Source organism: Crinia signifera, chromosome 2, assembly GCF_055691185.1.
Source record: "Crinia signifera chromosome 2, ASM5569118v1, whole genome shotgun sequence".
In the NCBI taxonomy this organism is placed as follows: Eukaryota; Metazoa; Chordata; class Amphibia; order Anura; family Myobatrachidae; genus Crinia; species Crinia signifera.
Window position 1 is genome coordinate 386,466,582 of NC_139218.1, and position 23,290 is coordinate 386,489,871.

The 23,290-nt window shown below is 48.2% G+C and overlaps 1 protein-coding gene across 1 annotated transcript in view; it reads right to left on the reverse strand.

Moving 5' to 3' along the window:
• WNT11 (Wnt family member 11) overlaps positions 1-23,290 on the reverse strand; it is an 85,265-nt gene that overhangs the window by 35,217 nt on the left and 26,758 nt on the right. The window lies entirely within an intron of this gene.

Genomic DNA, 23,290 nt, shown 5'->3' on the forward strand with positions numbered 1-23,290 from the left:
GCCCGTAGCCGCTGCCACTCCCCCGTCACTGCCAACAGCCCCCCGCACCCCTAGCCCTGCAGGTCTCGCTGAAGCAGGGATTCCGCTCCCCGCCGCCGAGTGCCTGGGAGGCGCGAGCGTATAAGACGCCCGTCCCCGTCAGATGGAGCGCCTCTGCGCTGGCGAACACCCGCTAAGGGAATCTGGCAAAGTCATAGTTGCCTACCCATCTGCATTCTGCAGGAGACTCCCTGAAATAGTAGTAATCTCCCTCTCTCCCTGCAGAGTCTTGCGATATCCCTGATTTCCCCTTACCCACATTATGCAGTTTAAAAAATGTATACATTAAATGGAATCATCAGTGCAATTTCCCTGCATTGGTTATAAAGCACAATGGCCACATGCATATTAAATACATTTTCTCATGGCCACTTACATGGAACCTGGTGTAAAACACAATACAGGAACAAGGCCTGACACGAATCAGTGTCTTTTCTTCTACATCAGATCTTCCGGTACTTGTGTAGTTTCACGGCGCCCCTGCCCGCGGATCGCATCACATTGCACGGCATGCAAATCACATGCAATGCGATGCGATTTAGCACACCCCCACTATCCACGTCCTCCTCCCGACCTGTTCATACCCCCACTATCCACGTCGGCGTGGAGTTGATTTTATAAAGTGTGGCGAGCCACTGAGCCCGAAGCGTGGGGACACTGAAAACAACCCCGAAGCTTGGCGAGCACTGCGAGGGAATGCGGAATACACATCAAGTACTCCGCTGCGCTTGCAACGCTTCGGGCACGTTTACAGCATCCCCTCACGGGGCTCACTACACTTCGTGCTCGTTTTCAGCGTTCCCTCGCGCTCGATGCTCTCGCCACACTTTATAAATTCAACTCCACGCCGACGTGGATAGTGGGGGTATGAACAGATTGGGAGGATGCGTATCGCGTACCTTCGCCATGCTTCGGGGTGACGTGGATTGTGGGAGTGTGCTAAATCGCGATGCATCGCATGCGATTTGCGTGCGATGCGATCTGCGGGAAGGTGCAACTTGAAACTATACAATTACCATGCGATCACATGCAATGCGATTTCAGTGCAGCAGTGAAACTACACAAGTACCGATCTTCCTTATGTTGCCCATACACTAGGGCAATCGAGTGCGATACGACATCGCAATGTGATGTCCCATCGGATCCAATCACATCTTACGGTGACCAAGTGCTTTTCTCCAGCACCCGATGTCCCATGCCATCTGCGATGCCACATCAGGTGCTGGAAGAGGGCTGGCGGCAGGCGGCGGTATAGCGCAGCGCTGTGCAGGATACCTGTGCACAGTTATCAGGGGCCGCATAAATAAACGGCACAATTACAAGATAAGTTATAACATAACACTATGGGGGAATTTACTAAGATGGGAGTTTTATTTCATGGGATGTTGGGATGGGATGGGATGTTGCTATGGGCAACTAATCAGATCCTGTCTATTATCTTCTAGAGGGTGCAATATAAGAAGTAGATTCTTATTGGTTGGCATATTACATTTTGCACCTGGGCCCACCACCCACATGTTCCACCACTCTAACCACTGGCATCCCGACTGCTGACCTCCCCGTATGTATTCAGTAGAATATGACTGAAAGCCAATAAAGACAAATGGAAACTTACACCATATAACACTAATTTAATCATTTATTAACTCATCGCAGTTAAATTAGTTATTTACTATATTCACAAATGCATCTGTAAGTGACTAAGGAACTGTGGAGAGCAGAACATATTTAGCATAACATTTGTTGGGGGGAGATATTTTCCCATGCACACCAAACTTCCTGTCAATAACTTCATCAATGAACGATACAATTAGAAACTAAGGCTTGCCTTAGACAAGTTCACCATCGATGGTTTCCACTGATGCCGCCATCAGTACTTTCCATAGATAACATGAAACCATTGGTGGAGAACCTCCTTTTTTATTAGTAATTATTTGACATTAGCTCCCAGCCAGTCAAAATAACGGAACATAACAGTAATGTCGGCACCGGAGCCTGTGTGTGGCCGAACTCAGCAACACTTGATTGGCTCTGTCTAGCGCTACTTAGTGGCCGTTGGCATGCAAAACACTTGAATTCCCCCCCCCCCCCCTAAAGGTGAGGTGTAGAGATAGCTTCTTATTCAGGGTTGCCTACCTGCCCCTCTCCATGCGGGAGAAAATGCTCTGTTCCTGGACTTCCCTGGTAATGTATAATTACCAGCACCTGTGGTGACACCTTTCTTATCAATGACCTAGCTCCCAACAGGTGATGGCAGTCATACATTACCAGGGAAGCCCAGGAACAGAGCATCTTCTCCCTGAAGGAGAGGGTCAGGTAGGCAACCATGATCTTATTATAAAGCATTAGTCAACTTGTATTTTTTTTATTATTGATATAATTTAAAAGAGATGTCCATTCAGATTAGCAGTATACATCCTTTATGTAATATAATAAGATGTTTTGCTAGTATGTATATTACGTTTCCCAATGGGTAAAAGGAAGAGTTCCACTTGCCATTCGCTGCAGCTCTAGAGTACTAAAACGGATGACCTAGTCCTGTTGGGGATGCAAAAGATATCCAGATGCAAGATAGACACTAGATAGTCAATGGGTCGACATCGTATGGCAGACAATAGGCCGACCGGGTCAAAAGGTGGACAGTTAAATTGTCGACATGTGCTTTGGTCAACAGGGTCAATGCAAATAGTCAACACACAGGTTGACACAGTATTTGTCATGATTTCTAGAGTTAGGCTTATAAGTTAGGTTTAGGCTGTCGGAGGGGGCAGTTAGTGTTAGGCAATAGGGGGTGGGTTAGGGTAAGGCACTAGTGGGAGGGTTAGGGTTAGGCACTGGGGGGGTTACGGTTAGGCACTGGGGGGGTTACGGTTAGGCACTGGGGGAGGGTTACGGTTAGGCACCAGGGGAGGGTTAGAGTCAGTCACCAGAGGAGGGTTACTGTTAGGCACTGGGGGGAAGGGGGGTTGTTGGGGCTTCCTGTCAGTCAAGCTCCGGACGCACTGCGTTTACGATCCACATGCTGTTTATGTTGCGGTTTGGCCTTGCGCATGCACTCTACATTCCATACACATACGCAGTCATCCGATAATCGATAGGATTTTGAATTCGCACAGCGGCGGTCAACTCTTAATCAGGCCCGCAGCGCGTACGTAATAGACGATTTACACGATATGTCGTTAATGACCTTTATCGACACCGGAGACATCAAAACAAGTCTCTGAATCATGGTAGACTTCCCAGTCTGATAAAATGAAACTTATCTGGGGTGCAGCGTTCCATATAACGGGGTCACCTCAAAGACTCCAGAAACTACATTTTCATTCTGAAAAGGAACACACCATCTTTCCCTTCTCACTCTGCTCCATGTTAAACACAGAGATGGAGCAGTAGTTATCCCACTCAAGAAAATCTAGAAAGAATTTAGATATGAATCTGTTTCAAAACCAGGAATGCATTGTAAAAATATTGTTCAGGAAGCAACTACAGTACGTGGCACTGACAACAGTACGTGGCACTGACTACAGTACGTGGCACTGACTAGAGTATGTGGCACTGACAACACTACGTGGCACTGACAACAGCATGTGGCACTGACTAGAGTATGTGGCACTGACAACAGTACATGGCACTGACAACAGCATGTGGCACTGACTAGAGTTGTGGCACTGACAACAGTACGTGGCACTGACAACAGCATGTGGCATTGATTACAGTATGTGGCACTGACAACAGTACGTGGCACTGACTACAGTACGTGGCACTGACTACAGTATGTGGCACTGACAACACTACGTGACACTGACACCACTACGTGGCACTGACTACAGAATTTGTCAAAGACTACTGTATGTGGCACTGACTACAGTGTTAAACACTGACTACAGTACGTGGCACTGACTACAGTGTCTGGCATTGACCACATTATGTGGAACTGACTACAGTACGTGGCACTGACAACAGCATGTGGCACTGACTAGAGTATGTGGCACTGACAACAGTACGTGGCACTGACAACAGCATGCGGCATTGATTACAGTATGTGGCACTGACTACAGTACGTGGCACTGACTACAGTACGTGGCACTGACTACAGAATGTGGCACTGACAACACTACGTGGCACTGACTACAGAATTTGGCAAAGGCTACAGTACGTGGCACTGACTACAGTGTCTGGCATTGACCACATTATGTGGAACTGACTACAGTACGTGGCACTGACTACAGTACGTGGCACTGACTAGAGTATGTGGCACTGACAACACTACGTGGCACTGACAACAGCATGTGGCACTGACTAGAGTATGTGGCACTGACAACAGTACATGGCACTGACAACAGCATGTGGCACTGACTAGAGTTGTGGCACTGACAACAGTACGTGGCACTGACAACAGCATGTGGCATTGATTACAGTATGTGGCACTGACAACAGTACGTGGCACTGACTACAGTACGTGGCACTGACTACAGTATGTGGCACTGACAACACTACGTGACACTGACACCACTACGTGGCACTGACTACAGAATTTGTCAAAGACTACTGTATGTGGCACTGACTACAGTGTTAAACACTGACTACAGTACGTGGCACTGACTACAGTGTCTGGCATTGACCACATTATGTGGAACTGACTACAGTACGTGGCACTGACAACAGCATGTGGCACTGACTAGAGTATGTGGCACTGACAACAGTACGTGGCACTGACAACAGCATGCGGCATTGATTACAGTATGTGGCACTGACTACAGTACGTGGCACTGACTACAGTACGTGGCACTGACTACAGAATGTGGCACTGACAACACTACGTGGCACTGACTACAGAATTTGGCAAAGGCTACAGTACGTGGCACTGACTACAGTGTCTGGCATTGACCACATTATGTGGAACTGACTACAGTACGTGGCACTGACTACAGTATGTGGAACTGACAACACTACGTGGCACTGACAACACTGCGTGGCACTGACTACAGAATTTGGGAAAGACTACTGTACGTGGCACTGACTAGAGTATGTGGCACTGACTACAGTGTCTGGCATTGACCACATTATGTGGAACTGACTACAGTATGTGGCACTGACTACAGTATGTGGAACTGACCACATTATGTGGAACTGACTACAGTACGTGGCACTGACTACAGTATGTGGAACTGACTACAGTATGTGGAACTGACTACATTACATGGCACTGACTACAGTACGTGGGATTGGTATATGTTGGGATAACTAATGCTCCATCAGAGCCACACTGCGAGCACAAACTGACTGACTGGTGATATAACAATACATAGAAAACATATCCTGAAGAATATGAAGTGGTTAATAAGAAGCGGCCCGGGGGGGAGTTGGAACCAGAGTCCAGGCTTGGGACAGATCTCTCCAGATGAATGTGGGCGATATATATTTAGATCCCGTACACAGTGCTGTGTCACCACAGGAATAACACTTCTCTGTGTCACATCTCACCCTTCTCATTCACACGTCAAGGTGCCGGGGATCGGGTGACAAGAGAACAAAGCCATGCTCTCACATAGATCACAGTCCTTCACCAGATCATTACAGCGGCCTGAAAGGAGCCCCTATCTGTGACCCCTCTTTGGGCATTCGGTTTCAAGATCCCACAATGTTTTGTAAGAGGATATGAGGGACGTCGCTCATCCCGAGAACGAAGACCCGGAACATTTGCGTTATTCCATCATTTTCAGGAAAGACGAAGGGGCACCTATCATTGCCAGGACAGACGGGTGACACTGATGTGGCATATGTGGGTTCTAAGCCAGGAAAGTGGACACAGTGTTCTAATAACTTAGTGGATTTATAACATTCTCTATCAAATAAAATTGTATTTATTTCAGAAGTGGATTTAGGGGTCAGGCTGTCCCAACGCACAACATTATTACATTATTACCTTATAAGCCCTCACTGGGCGATTGGCAGTATAATATAATATTTATTATTATTATAAACATCAGTGGCATCCGTAATGTGCCACTGATGGGTCCAATCTTATAGACTTATACCCCTTTTACACCGCCTCAAACTCTGGGTCTTCGGCGGGTAAGACCTGGGTCAGAGGCGGTGTAAATCTGTGACACCGTGTCCACTGTCTGTATCTACTACTGCCCTTACCATGACACCACTGTCTGTATCTACTGCCCTTACTGTGCCACCACAGTCTGTATCTACTGACCTTACTGTGCCACCACTGTATCTGCTGCCCTTACCATGACACCACTGTCTGTATCTACTGCCCTTACCATGACACCACTGTCTGTATCTACTGCCCTTACCATGACACCACTGTCTGTATCTACTGACCTTACTGTGCCACCACAGTCTGTATCTACTGACCTTACCATGACACCACAGTCTGTATCTACTGACCTTACTGTGCCACCACAGTCTGTATCTACTGACCTTACTGTGCCACCACTGTCTGTATCTACTGACCATACTGTGCCACCACTGTATATACTGCCCTTACTGTGCCATCACTGTCTGTATATACTACCCTTACCATGCCACCACTGTCTGTATCTACTGACCTTATTGTGCTACCACTGTCTGTATCTACTGACCTTACTGTGCCACCACTGTATATACTGCCCTTACTGTGCCATCACTGTCTGTATCTACTGCCCTTACTGTGCCACCACTGTCTGTATCTACTGACCTTACTGTTCCACCACTGTATCTACTGACCTTACTGTGCCACCACTGTCTGTATCTACTGACCTTACTGTGCCACCACTGTCTGTATCTACTGACCTTACTGTTCCACCACTGTATCTACTGCCTTTACTGTGCCACCACTGTCTGTATATACTGCCCTTACTGTGCCGCCACTGTATCTACTGCCCTTACTGTGCCATCACTGTCTTTATCTACTGACCTTACTGTTCTGCCACTGTATCTACTGTCCTTACTGTGCCACCACTGTATCTACTGCCCTTACTGTGCCACCACTGTATCTACTGCCCTTACTGTGCCATCACTGTCTGTATCTACTGCCCTTACTGTGCCACCACTGTCTGTATCTACTGCCCTTACTGTGCCATCACTGTCTGTATCTACTGCCCTTACTGTGCCACCACTGTCTGTATCTACTGACCTTATTGTGCTACCACTGTCTGTATCTAGTGACCTTACTGTGCCACCACTGTATCTACTGTCCTTACTGTGCCATCAATGTCTGTATCTACTGCCCTTACTGTGCCACCACTGTCTGTATCTACTGACCTTACTGTTCCACCACTGTATCTACTGACCTTACTGTGCCACCACTGTCTGTATCTACTGACCTTACTGTGCCACCACTGTCTGTATCTACTGACCTTATTGTGCTACCACTGTCTGTATCTACTGACCTTACTGTGCCACCACTGTATCTACTGTCCTTACTGTGCCATCACTGTCTGTATCTACTGCCCTTACTGTGCCACCACTGTCTATCTACTGACCTTACTGTTCCACCACTGTATCTTCTGCCTTTACTGTGCCACCACTGTCTGTATCTACTGCTCTTACTGTGCCACCACTGTATCTACTGCCCTTACTGTGCCATCACTGTCTGTATCTACTGCCCTTACTGTGCCACCACTGTCTATCTACTGACCTTACTGTTCCACCACTGTATCTTCTGCCTTTACTGTGCCACCACTGTCTGTATCTACTGCCCTTACTGTGCCACCACTGTATCTACTGCCCTTACTGTGCCATCACTGTCTGTATCTACTGCCCTTACTGTGCCACCACTGTCTGTATCTACTGACCTTACTGTTCCACCACTGTATCTACTGCCTTTACTGTGCCACCACTGTCTGTATCTACTGCCCTTACTGTGCCACCACTGTATCTACTGCCCTTACTGTGCCACCACTGTATCTACTGCCCTTACTGTGCCACCACTGTATCTACTGCCCTTACTGTGCCACCACTGTATCTACTGCCCTTACTGTGCCACCACTGTATATACTGCCCTTACTGTGCCACCACTGTCTATATATACTACCCTTACTGTGCCACTACTGTATATACTGCCCTTACTGTGCCATCATTGTCTGTATCTACTGTCCTTACCATGCCACCACTGTCTGTATCTACTGTCCTTACCATGCCACCACTGTTTATATTTACTGCCCTTACCATGCAACCACTGACTATTTCTATTGACCTTACCATGCAACCACTGAGTATAACTACTGCCCTTACCATGCCACCAGTGTCTGTATCTACTGCCCTTACCATGCCACCACTGACTGCTCCTACTCTTTGTTACATCACCACTGATTCTACTCCCTCCCCATCTATGTCTCTTACTACTGACATTTATACAGAACCGTCATTCCTTGGTTCCAGATCACAGCACTCCACCCGCCTCCCCAGATCCATCCAGTATATTGTGTTACCAGTGGCTGTATCATTGACTGGATATTACCAAGTGTCACTTAGGGATTCATGTTGTCCCTGCCAAAGTCTTGTTTGTATACTCACGATGACTGCAATGAGTAGTAAATAGACTCTGTTCGATCCAAACCCAGCAAGCTGAATCCAGACGGAGCTGGAGATACAGATTGCTTACAGTATAATGAAACTGTTGACACAAGTTCTTCACTGTGTTTTGGTGTCTATCTCGACATATATGGACTGCGACCCTGACTCACTGACAGGACAGACAGGAGCACAAGCAGTGACAGTAACACTGACAGTGCTAGAGGAGAGGCTCACGGATCAGAGAGACACACTGACAGTACACCTACACACTGACAGTGCTCGCTTTCTTTCCCCTATACATCAGGCATCTACAGTTTCCCCAAGCCTCCCGAAGACATGGAGGAGAAACTCAGCACATGAGTGTTCTCTTCTGCTGCACCCTCAGTCAGTCCCAGCTCTCCCACCTGCTGGCAGCCTTCTGCAGTGCCTGTGGCGCCTGCATGAGACAGAAGCTATACACTAATTTTCAGCATCCAGGCAGGAATCAGGGGAACAGGAAACACCCCCCCCCCCCCCTTAGTGGTGCACATGAATGATACTCTCCTCCCACAGATGTGTTTTTTTTTTATAAAATGCCAATCCTTAATGTGGTCGCACCCTCCCTAAGTCCCCCAATATCCATTCTGAACGTCCAAATATTGGGGCATACTGTATGTACTGGTACCTCACCAGAGGCAGATCCCAATATTAATGACTATACATAAACAGGAAACAGCAAGAAGATCCATATTCACAGCTGTACATCCCTGGTATAACCATACACAACCACAGGCACTGCAAATAAAACTAAGTGAACTAACTCTCACTGTTAGATTTAGTTCAAATATAGAGGTTGTCCACCTTCAGGTGACTTGATCTGTTACTGTGTGCCTCCGTCTGCAACTTTAGCTAACCAGAACGCTTTACCTGGATTTCCGTTCTGATTCTTTCAGACAAATTATGTTAGCAGGGAGAGGTGCTTATTTTGATGCCCACTGTACACAGCAAAAAACAAGGAATCTAAATACTGTATACCTCTTCCCCGTTCAAAACTGCTCAGGGGGCAACAAACATAAACTATTCTGTCCAATGATATAACAGAAGGGTTATTAAGACAAATACAACTAGTAATACATACAGTACAGTATAAAAAAATCTTATGTAATTCTGCAGAGTTTACAGTAAGATCACTTGCTTTTACGTTTCATATATATACCCCCTGACAAAGTCTTTGGTGATGAAACGCGTTGGTTGTGGCCTCTCTCTGTTGAGCCGGAGACCAGGAACTGTCTCTACAGTTTAGCGAGCCAGGAGATCAGGGGGCTGGGGCTTTCGAAGCACCAGCATGGATCAAATGTATATATTTATTTTTTGTAAAATAATAAGTACGGGATGGGGTCTCCAAACGCAACAGAACTTTTAGATATAATAAGAAAGTTGCACAGACTAAGAAGGGCCAATTGCTGAGTCCATGATTGGGGCATTGATAGAAAGACCCCTTAAGGCCCATCTGGGAACTTGTAGAAAGGCTGACCTGGGAACATTCCACTTGTAGAAAGGCCCATTTGGGAACTTTCCACGTGTAGAAAAGATTGTGAACTTTCCACTTGTAGAAAGGCCCACCTGGGAGCTTTCCACTTGTAGAAAGGCCCACCTGGGAAATTTCCACTTGTAGAAAGGCCCACCTGGGAACTTTCCACTTGTAGAAAGGCCCACCTGGGAACTTTCCACTTGTAGCAAGGCCCACCTGGGAACTTTCCACTTGTAGAAAGGTCCACCTGGGAACTTTCCACTTGTAGAAAGGTCCACCTGTGAACTTCCCACTTGTAGAAAGGCCTGGGAACTTTCCACTTGTAGAAAGGCCTGGGATCTTTCCACTTGTAGAAAGGCCTGGGAACTTTCCACTTGTAGAAAGGCCCACTTGGGAACTTTCCAATTGTAGAAAGGCCCACCTGGGAACTTTCCACTTGTAGAAAGGCCCGGAAACTTTCCACTTGTAGAAAGGCCTGCTAACTTTCCACTTGTAGAAAGGCCCGGGAACTTTCCTCTTGTAGAAAGGCCCACCTGGGGAATTTCCACTTGTAGAAAGGCCCACCAGGGAACTTTCCACTTGTAGAAAGTCCCACCTGGGAACTTTCCACTTGTAGAAAGGCCCACCTGGGAACTTTCCACTTGTAGAAAGGCCCACCTGGGAACTTTCCACTTGTAGAAAGGCCCACCTGGGAACTTTCCACTTGTAGAAAGGCCCAACTGGGAACTTTCCACTTGTAGAAAGGCCCACCTGGGAACTTTCCACTTGTAGAAAGGCCCACCTGGGAACTTTCCACTTGTAGAAACGCCCACCTGGAAACTTTCCACTTGTAGAAAGGCCCACCTGGAAACTTTCCACTTGTAGAAAGGCCCGGGAACATTCCACTTGTAGAAAGTCCTGGGATCTTTCCACTTGTAGAAATTCCCACCTGGGAACTTTCCACTTGTAGAAAGGCCCACCTGGGAACTTTCCACTTGTAGAAAGGCCCGGGAACATTCCACTTGTAGAAAGTCCTGGGATCTTTCCACTTGTAGAAAGGCCCACCTGGGAACTTTCCACTTGTAGAAAGGCCCACCTGGGAACTTTCCACTTGTAGAAAGGCCCACCAGGGAACTTGCTACTTGTAGAAAGGACCACCTGAGAAATTTCCACTTGCAGAAAGGCCCACCTGAGTACTTTCCACTTGTAAAAAGGCCCACCTGGGAAATGTCCACATTAGTAGAAACACAGCGAAAGGTCCACCTGGAAACGTTTCACTTGTAGAAAGGCCCACCTGGGAACTTTCCACTTGGTGAAACTTTCCACATTGGTATATAGGCAACTTAAGGCCCAATTTGGAACTTTCCACTTGGTTAAACTTTCTACATTGGTGTATAGGCAATTAAGGCCCAACTGGGAACACTCCATTTTTATAAATCAAATCTAGGAATTAATTCACAGCAGATACATAACACGTGCGAGAGTAGAAGAATTGTATTTCACCATCATTCGTACAAACTTTTACATGTGGGGAGAATTTACACAGAGAATTTACACTAACCCCCAACATGCTGGATAATACTTGGGCGTTTCTGCCAATGTGCACTGACAATGGTTGCTTTCAAAACCAACCCACCGCCTGCCTGTCAAGTTAATTAATTACTACCATTTAAGAAGGCATTAAAAACGGACAATCGCACAGTAAATACCAACATCAGCCTTTCGCGAAATATGTGTAGTGGTTTCGGTGGCTCCGGCGGGTAACAGGAAGTACTTTAATAAGTTCCTTTTTTGCGGAAAGAAAAACTAAAGCACACAGGAAGACCACGATCACGTAGATGTGTTCAACAAGTAAATGTAATTCCAAGTAAAAGTTTTTCTGTATCCTTTTTTTTACGCACATTCGTTTGGATAATTAGTTGGATGAGTGAAGCCCAATTGTGTGGCTGCGATGTTTTCAAAACCGTAACATTTGTCTGTTGGGTTTGGGGACAATGATAGGGTTAGGGGGCTTTGTACAGAGCTGATCGTGCGTATCATTGTATTTAACGCTTCTCCTTCACTGAATTCCAGGCACAGAATGGGGCTTCTTTTGTGCCTATTGAGACTGAAAGAGAGTCCCACAAATAACATCATTTGTAGGACAATAACCGGGTTTTTTTCTCCCCTAGAGGCATAAAAAGTTTTGCAAATCTATAGGAATGGGGAAGACTTACGTAAACAGTGCGTGGGATGTATAAGGTGGGAAATGTTTGTTTTTTTTATTTTAAAATCAATTCTTAATTTTCAAAAAAATAAAAAAATGTACTAAAAAAAAATCAAATACAACTAATTTAAAAAAGTTAATCCATAAATATACCACATTTTTAAGGAATTTCTACAAATGAAAGTGCAGCTTGAGGAGGGAAATACATGGATACATTGGCGGAGTCCAAGTGTAAGGAGAACACAGCAGATCGGCCACAGTTGGTCCTGACCAACCTGGCAAGCTGAAAATGGGTGCGGTATAGTAAACTAAAATCGAAACCTCTCCTTCCTTACTTTTCCCATTACACAGGGACCTGCAATAGACTCTTGTACTTCTGATGTATAGTGTATTAGAACCTGAGCACCAACCTTTGTTACACTACCCCTCTTGCTCTCAGCCCCAGGCAGCTGAACAGAAAGTATTGATTTTACACAGGAAGTTTTGTTATTCCCATGTACTTGTATGGGGCTAGTGATAATTAAAAGGGTCATCATAAAATATAGCATGTTTAATACACTAAACTATAAAACAAAGAAAACTAGCTCAAAAGAAGCACAATTCTTGGTTTTGTTCTTCCTGGGAATATTTCAGTATTCAGTGCAGTGCCCTCTACTGGCCTGCCACTGTCACTGTTTCAGGTGCGCCAATGGAAAACATTTAAACAATGACATTGCTATAATGTACAACCATGGCTAAAAGTTTTCAGAATTTAACAAGTATTGGTTATCACAAAGTCTGCTGCCTCCATTTTTATGATGGCATACATTGCAGAATGTCATGAAGAGTGATCAGATAAATTGTAATTAATTGCAAAGTCCCTCTTTCCCATGACAATGAACTTAACCCTGAATACAACATTTCCACTGCACTTCAGCCCTGCCACGAAATGGACCACCTGACATCCAGTGAATATCTCCATTAACACAGGCGAGCGTGTTGATGAACACATGGCTGGAGATCAGTCTGTAACCTAATTGAGTTAGAATAACATACTGAAAGCTTTAAAAGAAAGGTGGTGCTTGAAATCATTGTTTTTTCTTCACTGTTACCTAGAAGGAAATTTGTGCAGTCATCATTGCTTTGCACAAAAAGGGCTTCACAGACAAGGATATTGCTGCAAGTAATATTGCACCTCCATCAAGCATTTATCAGATCATCAAGAGCTTCAAGGAGAGAATTCCGGGCACCCAAAAATGTCCAGAAAGTCCAGGACCATCTCCTGAAGTGAATTCAGCTTGCGGGATCAGGGCACCACTAGTAAAGAGCTTGCTCAGGAATGGCAGCGGGCACTTGTGAGTGTATCTGAACGGACAGCGAGGCAAAGACTTTTAAATGATGGCCTGGTGTCAAGAAGGGCAACAATGAAGCCAACTGAATACTGGGGTAAAGTCATTTTCTCTGATGAATCCGCTTTCAGATTGTTTGGTGCATATGGAAAGACTCCTGAGGTGGGCACTACCATCTGTTCTGTGTGATGACAACAGTAATACATCCTGAGACCATTCATGTGTGGGGTTTCTTCTCAGCCAAGGGAGTGGGCTCGCTTACAATTTTGACCTAGAATATCGCCATGAATAAAGAATACAACCAAAACATCCTCCAAAAGCAACTTCTCCGAACTATTAACGAACAGTTTTATGATATGCCCTTTCCAGCATGGTGGAGCACCTTGCCATAAGGCCAAAGTAACGAAGTGGCTCGGGAATAAAATATTCTGTGTCCATGACCGGGAAATTCTCCGGACCTTAGTCCCATCGAGAACTTGTCGTCCATCCTCTAGAGGCAGGTGGAAAAGTAAAGACAGATGAATTTGAACAAACGCCAAGCATTGGAGGGCGGCCATCAGTCAGTGGGCCTGATTCAGACCTGCTCGCTAGGCTGGATCCCCTCACTGTACGCTTACACATCCTCTCGCAATTGGCCCCGCAGAGGAACAATAATTTGTTGCTCACATCGAATGACTTCTCCTCTGTTCGGAGCAGAATTTTAACCCCGGACTTACCGTTCAGCTGCACAGTTTTCTCTGAATTTGGGGCGGGCGCTGACATCATGTGACATCATCCGCCTGCCCAGCAGGTGTTCCCTTTGGCCCACCCAGAGTTTCTATGGCCCACCCACAGGTTTTTGTGGGCACGCCCATGAAACACCGGGTCTCCACTCAGGAACGCCCCCTGGCTGCCAATTAATATGCAAACGCCCCAGCGAGTAAAAATCTCGTCGAAGGCGCTCGCCGCGTGGAATCTGCACATGCGCATTACCGCCTACGTGCATGTGCACTCCCCAACCATCGGAGACGGGGCCGAATTTGGACCTTAACAAGCAGGTCTGAATCCAGCCCCTGTATGTGGCCCAGAAGTTGATTGACAGCACACCAGGGCGAATAACAGAGGTCTTCGGGGAAAAAAAGGGTCAACACTGCAAATATTGACTCTGCATAAACCTCATATTCCTCACTGCGCTCGCCATGCTTCGGGCACACTATTTTCTTGTCCCACCACACCAGTGGATGGTAGGGCGTGAAATACTGCCTGCCGACCCATGTCGGCTCAAAAAAAAAAGTGAAAACCCCATGTCGACCTTTTGACTGTTGACCTTTCTAGTGTTCACTCTAGGATTGTCAGCGGGCAGGGCGCCGGGGGGCGGACTGGGCCCACCGATGTCACAGCTGATGGCGGACCCGGGCCGCCGACGTCACAAGAGGGGCATGCCCGGGCCACCGACATCACGAAAGGGCCGTGCCCGGACCGCCGACGTCATGAAAAGGGGAAGGGGCGAGTCTCCTCCGAAGCCACTATGCTGCCGGGCGAAGCACCGGGCATCGCTGTCTACGGCGACGCTAGGCTTCCCCATGAGGCTGTTTTAGCGGGGCGCTGCGAGAGGGGCAGGGCGCATTTTGCCTTTTAAAAATCGGGCAGGGCGCAGCGCCCCGCTACAACAGCCTAGCGGGAACAGTACCTTCCCCATGTTGACCTAATACTTGTGTCGACCTAATGACCCTGTCAACCGCCATGCATGTCGACCTTCATGCATGTCGACCTAATGCTGGTCAACTTTTGGACACCTAGTGACCGTATCCCGCTAATAAAAGCCTTGGACACATAAAAAATGCTGTAATGTTACTTCAGTACACAATAGTAACATCTGACATAAAGGTCTAACAGCACCAAAGCAGCAAACTGTGTGAAAACCAATCCTTGTGTCATTCTCAACACTTTTGCCACGATGGTATTTATTACACAAAGCACATGTAATCTGCAGCGCTTTACGGAGAATATTTGTCCAATCGCAGAAGTCCCTGTCCCAATCTATATTCCTGACCACATGTACATAGATACAAAAGCAAATCAACCTACCAGTATATTTTTGGATTGTGGAAGTAAATCGGGGCACAATGCAATGAAAATACAGGTGGGCATTATCCTACATTGGGGGGAACAATAAACAGAACATGGGGGCAGGGCACAAGAAGAAGCATATGGGGGAGGGGCACAATAGATCATATATAGCGGGACACAATACAGAGAATATAGAGGCGACACAATATAAATCATATGGGGGGAGTACGGTACTGTGCATATGGGGGGTTACAATGATACAATTAAAATACATACACATGCCCGATGACGTATGAATGCAGCCATTTTTGTTATACAGTAACACAGGGGTGGCCAAACTGGTCCTCGAGATCTACCACAATTCCCAGATCACCTGACACAGCTGCAGTCATTACTAACTGTCACATTTCCCAGACTCCCTAGCTGGCGCACAGCTGCAGTCATTACTAACTGTCACATTTTCAACCCTGCTGCATTCATTCCTACTATAGATCCACAGGTTGCCTGAGACACGTGAACTGTTGGTAGATCTTTGGCCACCTCTGCAGTAACATGTTTTTCGATTATATTGTTTTTAATCTTTAAAATTATAGAGGCATTTATTTTACTATAAATCTTTTGAAATTCAGGATCAATATTCATTTTCAAGTTGATGAAAATCCACCAGGAACAGACTGTCCCTCCCCATACGATACGCACAGCTCACAGACCCACCCCATGGACTTGCCTACCTGACCCTCTCCTTCAGGGAGAAAATGCTCTGTTCCTGGGCTTCCCTGGTAATGTATGATTACCAGCACCTGTGGGGAGCTAGGTAATGGATAAGGAAGGTGTCACCACAGGTACTGGCAATCCTACATTACCAGGGAAGCCCAGGAGCAGAGCATTTTCGAGTATGGGTAAAAACCGGACCAGGACAAAACCCCCGGACCGCCGGACCAGACATCAAACTCTGCATTTTGAAGCTTGTAGCGTCCGGTCCGGGGGGTGTCCTGTCTGGGCGTTCTCCCTGTGACACCTGTCACCAGGTAGAGGAGGACGGGTAGAATAAAGTCTCCCTGTATGGTCCGGGCATGTAGCAAAAACCGGACGGTCCGGACCACAGGAGGAGGCTGTAATCTCCCCTTCCCCATGTCCCTGGTGATAGCTATCACAGGGACCCCCCCGACAAGACACCCCCAAACAGGACACCCCCCGGACCGGACCCTATAAGCTCCGGACTGCAGATTTTGATGTCCTGTCCGGCGGTCCGGAGTCTAGACCGGTCCGGTTTTTACATAGTCCCAGCATTTTCTCCCTCATGGAGAGAGTCAGGTAGGCAATGCCCACATGTCAGTGCATTTAAAATCGTCACCCAGTTCTCACCCAAAATGCCCAATTTCACAGACAGATCAACCGAAGATCCACCCAACTCAAAATAAGATTCTCACCAGCGCATAAATCATAGGCAAACACTCGCCATTTGCATCCAGGTTAGTATCAGGCTCTGTATTTAATTTATCTAACGCCAGGAATCCCTGTAGCACTTTACAAGAACATATATCAGCGGCGTAACTATAGCACCGCAGCCCCCGCCACCGCGTGGGGGTGCTGTGCATGTGGGGGCGCCGGGGGCTGCGGTGCTATAATTACACCCCCCTACCCAATCCCCCGCAGACTTACCTGTCTCGCTGGTCCCGGCGGCTCCGTTCTTCTTCTGCTGAGGACCACCACAAAATGGCCGCCCCCATATAGCACACAGTTCTCTGAAACTGTCTGCTGTATGGGGGCGGCCATTTTGTGGTGGTCCTCAGCAGAAGAAGAACGGAGCCGCCGGGACCAGCGCGATAGGTAAGGCTGCAGGGGATTGGGGGGGGGGGGGGTTTGCATGAGCGGCGGGGGATTGGGGGGCGCCCAAAACTTAGTTACGCCACTGACATATATAGTAATACTAGGTGATTCATCGCGCCCTCCGGGCGCTCTTCACACCGTTGTGAGGGGCTTCGCCCCATCAGAAGTAGAAATATATGTGAGTGTGAGATATAGTGTGAGGGGAGGTGACGTTGGGGGATGCGGGTGGGGCACTGTGCGCATCCCCCTTGGTGGTGGGCAGGCGCTAGGCTGTTTTTTTTGCAGGGGGGGTCTGGCGGACTATACTACTGTCCTCCCCCCTCCTTACAGCAACAGCCTGTAGCGTGCCCCGGCTCCGTCACCCACATGAACCCGCCCCCTTCTGACAGAAAGGTGACGTTGGGGGATGCGGGTGGGGCACTGTGCGCATCCCCCTTGGTGGTGGGCAGGCGCAAGGCTGTTTTTTTTGCAGGGGGGGTCTGGCGGACTATACTACTGTCCTCCCCCCTCCTTACAGCAACAGCCTGTAGCGTGCCCCGGCTCCGTCACCAACATGAACCCGCCCCCCTTCTCACAGAAACCCGACACGCCGATCTGTGTTTGGTGACGGGCGGTAGCCGGCTCAGGGTGCAGTGGTAATATAATAACAGACCCTCGGAAAATGGCTGCCCCCATAATGCTGTATGGGGGCAGCCATTTTACGACTGTGTGTTATTATCGGTGCCGGAGCCGGGTACCGTCCGTCGCCCGACACTGATCAGCGGGTCTGGGGGGCGGGTTTTTTTTATCTGCCTTTGCCGGGGAGCGCTGTGGCAGAAGGGAGCCATGTTGACAAAGATAATGTGCCGCAGCGCCCCAGATGAGCGTGTCGGGGGGCGGGGTTAGGCGGGGACCGGTGTAGCAGAAGGGGGGGCCTGGTAATGTTGCTGCATGTGTGAGGCAGCAGGGGGGCGGGCGAAATGTCATGCGGGGCGGTGGGATAATGATGATGTGCCGCAGGCGTGGTCCAGCCATCGCCCGACCCAGATCAGCGTGTCGGGGGGCGGGGTTAGCCGGGGACCGCTGTGGCAGAAGGGGGGGGCGTGTTAATGTTGAAGGGGGGCGGGTGAAATGCTCGGTGGGGCGGTGGGACGGCGCGCGTATATGAGGGGGGGGCTGGGCGCGCGGTGTGTAGATGCCTTATGGGCGGGCAGGGGATGAGTGTGTTAGGGGAGGGGTTGTGGGTGGTGAGCAGGCGTGGATGGAGTTAGTGGGCAGGCATGGGGAGTGGTGTGCGAGGAGGGGTGTGTGCTTGTGGAGAACAGTAGGACGGAGGTGCCTTGCTTTTGCAGTGTGGCTGACGGTGGATGGGCCTGTCAATCACCCGTGAAACCCCGCCCACCGTTTGCCACACTGCTTGACTGACAGATCTGGCTAAATATATAAGAGATACAGGAACTAAACCGGTTACTAACAGGCACAGAGGTAACGGGACACCGCTCATAACACTACACTGCATAAGCTACAGGAAACTATCACATAGAGGCCACACCAGACCTGACAGTATATATATCAGAGGGAATCTGATCCTCTTAAGGTGCGTACACACGTACAGATTTTCTGTCTGATCTATCTGGTGGGAACAAAAACCTGGAAATGTATGGGAAAAAATTGTTCCCAAACGCTTGAAAACAGACAGTGATCAGTCAGGCAAATTGTTTAAATCATTCTGCTATAGGGTTACCACCTTTTTGTTGAGAGATTCCCGGACATTGGCCCACCCCTTGACACACCCACTGCCCCACCCATGACCCGCCCCCAGCTCCGCCCTTTTACCCCCTTATGTTGAATTTTTTTAACCTTTGCTTCAATTTCATTCTTGATTTTGCATACCATAACAGTTACATGTTACACATCATACACAGTAATACCCATTACATGTTATGCCCCACACCGTGATGCCCATTACATGTTACGACATACACCGCAATGCCCATTACACAATATGCCAGGACTGAAAAAGTTTTTAGGAAAGGAGGAACAATACAGATAGTGCGCGCCGTAGGCGCGCGCCAAATTTTTTTAACATAATGCCGATTACACGTCACACACCCATTACATAGCATACAAAATGCCATAGTATGCCACATGCCATAATGCCCATTACACGTTATGCCACACAGCGTGATGCCCATTACATGTTACGCCATACACCACAATGCCCATTACACGATATGCTAGGACTGAAAAGGTATTTTGGAAAGTCGGAACAACACAGACAGTGCGCGCCGTAGGCGCGCGTCAAAAATTTTCAACATAATGCCGATTACAAGTCACACACCCATTACATAGTGTACAAAATGCCATAGTATACCACATGCCATAATGCCCATTACATGTTATGCCAAAAATTTACACTGTAATGCCTATTGCACGTCACACCAATTACATATTATACCCCATGCTGTAATGCCCATTACACGTTATACCAAACACCATAAGGCCCATTACACATGATTCCACACTGTAATGCCCTTTACATGTTATGTCAAACACCGTAATGCCCATTACACATTATCCCAAACACCTTAATGCCCATTACACATTATGCCACACACTGTGATGCCCATTACATATACCGTAATGCCTATTAGATATAAGTGTTGCTTACCTACATGTTAATTGATAGTGGTTTTGTGCTGGATGCCAGGGCCTTCATGCTTGATGCCACTGGGGAGTGCAAATGCCTTTTGCCAAGGGGGAGAACAAATGCCTATTGCCAAGATTAATTAATGCTTGTTGCCAAGGGGGAATTTAATTAATGCTCATTGCCAAGGTGGGGATATTATTAATGCTCGTTGCCGGGGGGGGGGATATTATTAATGCTCGTTGCCAAGGGGGGAATATTAATAATGCTCATTGCCAAGGGGGAGTTTAAACAGGCAGGTAACAGGATTGTAGTCTAACACCGCGCTTACCTGTGATGCTATCATGTGTTGTGGCGCTGCTATACTTACAGAGTGTGGTAACTTTCACTGGTGCAAAAGGATAATAATGTCTCCATCTCAATGGGCTGAGCCTGTGCTTTACAAATAATTAGTTTGCTTGTAAAGCTTAGTTTGCTTGTAAAGCTGGGGTGAGCCCTGGGAAGGGGGTCTGGCGTCCCAGTTGCCCCAATATAGGAGTCGGTACCTTAATGCTCTCTCACACGGTTTGCTGGGCTGGACTCGATCGCTTGCCACATGATCAGTCCCCGTCTGCATCCAGGTGCTGAGCTGCCAGTGGTCCTGCACGCCGGCACTATAGACCACCTGCTATACGAGGTGCAACTTCTAGGCAGACGGTAATGCGATAGAGCGCTTCCGGGGAGCGCTCTCACTTGCCGGCTGTGATTCCTAAGTGCGGGGGGGGACTGTGGGTGGGCTGCATCCGGTGTACCAGTAGTGTTATTGGCAGGCAGGCTATAACAGAGCGCCGGCTGGGACACGGGGAGCTAGGCGCTGCACGGACCTGGCTTGCTCACTAGCTATTTCACATCTCGCGCCATCTCGCGGTCCGACAGCCAATCAGGAGCCACCACTCCTGATTGGCTGATGAACCGTGAGATTTGAAATAGCCAGTGAGCAAGCCAGGTCCGTGCAGCAGCCATCTCCCCGTGTCCCACTCCCGACTCCTCACTCACACTCACCTCTAGTCACTAGTGGCAGCGCGGTTCCCGGACATTGTATAGTCCGGGAACACCACCCGTCCGGACTCCGGACACCCGGCTTAATTACCGGACTGTCCGGAGTAATCCCGGACGGGTGGTAACCCTAGGTCTGGAGTCTAGTCCGGGTCCCAAAAAATGGTGACACCCACTGGCGAAATTTCATAAAACGTGTAACCACTCACAAGTATGGCACAATTCACATAGAAAGTGTGTAATTATTTTCCTCTGAAACTCAAACAAGAAAAGACATAGTGCAACACTATACAGAAAGGGTGGATTTATTTTATTTTAATATTCCACTCACAAAGGTTTGTAGTAAAATTGCATATCAAGCATATATGTCTACTTCCCAAAGATATATTCTTCCTCTTTGTGCCCTAAATGGGACTCGATAGAAGCAAATATGGTGCAAATACCGTTTTCACAGTCACAAATACAAATATTTATTAGGCACACTCACATGGTAAAAGAAGATAAAAGCATGGAACCCATAACATGGATCAGAAGGAGGTAGCATTACCGTTTTAGTAGTCATCAGGATTTCCCATCCTAGGTCACATGGTCGCAGCCCGCAGGAGGAGCCGGAGCTCTGTGTCCCACCTCCTCCCTCCTCCTTCTAGCAAGCCAGCGCAGAAGCAGCGAGTGTCACTCAGCAACAACAGACATAGGGGGAGATTAGAAGGACGGTCCGTCTGACGTCATCATCACCGCCCCGCTGCCCTCCTCCCGGCGCCGGCTTCCTCACGACGTGGGGCCCGGCCGGGTATGTAAATGATGTTGTCACTGATGGCCAGCCGGCGCACTGCAGCATCTCGCATCAGTATAGGTGGTGCCGGCCGGGCGGGCTGCCACGGGGGGACCAATTACCGGACAATGTATAGTCCGGGACAGCCACCCTTCCGGACTCCGGACGCCGGTATGAATTACCGGACTGTCCGGAGTAATCCCGGACGGGTGGTAACCCTATTCTGCTATAACAAATTTATCAAAGCAGATATATATTTTTCTGTTTTCCTGCATTTGGGTGGTAATTTTTGATTGTCATTTGCTCCCATACATTTCCAGGTTTTTGTTCCCACCAGATAGATCAGACAGCTAAATCTATACGTGTGTACACACCTTGACACACAACAAGGTCCACACTGGAAAAAGGTCAACACAAGAAAAGGTTGACACTGAAATGGTCGACATGAGTTTTTCACGTTTTTAGGTGTTAATGTCGATACCTGGGCGCGTGGATGTAAAGTCTAAAAATGTAAAAAAAAAAAAAAAATCCCACAAGAAGTTTGCCCTTTTCATGTGTTGATCATCGTCATCAGGGCCGGCGCTACCCACTCAGCAGCTCCTGCAAAGCAGGGAGGCGCCATGCTGAAAAGGCGCTGTCTCCCTCCCTGCTCTGCTAAAGCTGCCTCAGCCCTCACTGTCACTGCCTCCTGCACGCCCCCCGCAGCGCCTGTCTGACAGCGGGCGGCAGTATGGAGAAGCTGAGCAGCTCCCTGCACCGCGCACACACTGTCCTCCTCCTGCAACCTGCCCCCTCTTCCTCACGGACACTTGCGCTGAGGCATGTAGCGCCGTCTGTGAATGCCTGGATGACATGTCATGTCCGGATCCGCCCCCTACCCATTGCTCCCTGCGCCTGTCAGCTGTCAATCAAATGACAAACAGGCAGCAGCGCCGCCTCCCCTTCCTTCCCTCTTCTCCGTGTGCTGTGCCACTGCCAATCCTCAACACTCCGCCCCCTCTATCTCCTCCCCTCTTCTTCCATCTCCTCCTCCTCTCCCCTCCTTTCCCCCTCAGTCACATAAGTGCTGCACATACTTTTTGTACTGCTTTCGGATCGCATCGCACACACATTGCATGTATGCCATGCGATGCGATCTAGCCCATAACGTATGTGATTCGCACAGCGTGTATGGGCACCTTTAGTGCCTGCAACATTTTGCGGACACAGCACTGAGATGGTGTATGCATACATGTACATGTACCAGAGATACTCCATAGGATCGCATGTTGCATACACTCCCACAATCGGGCTGCAGCTTGTTGCAATGGCAATGTGAAAGGGCGCAAAATGTATGGTTTGCAGGAGGGCGCCGAACACCCTAGCACCGGCCCTGATCGTCATGTCGATTTTTTCACCATGTCGA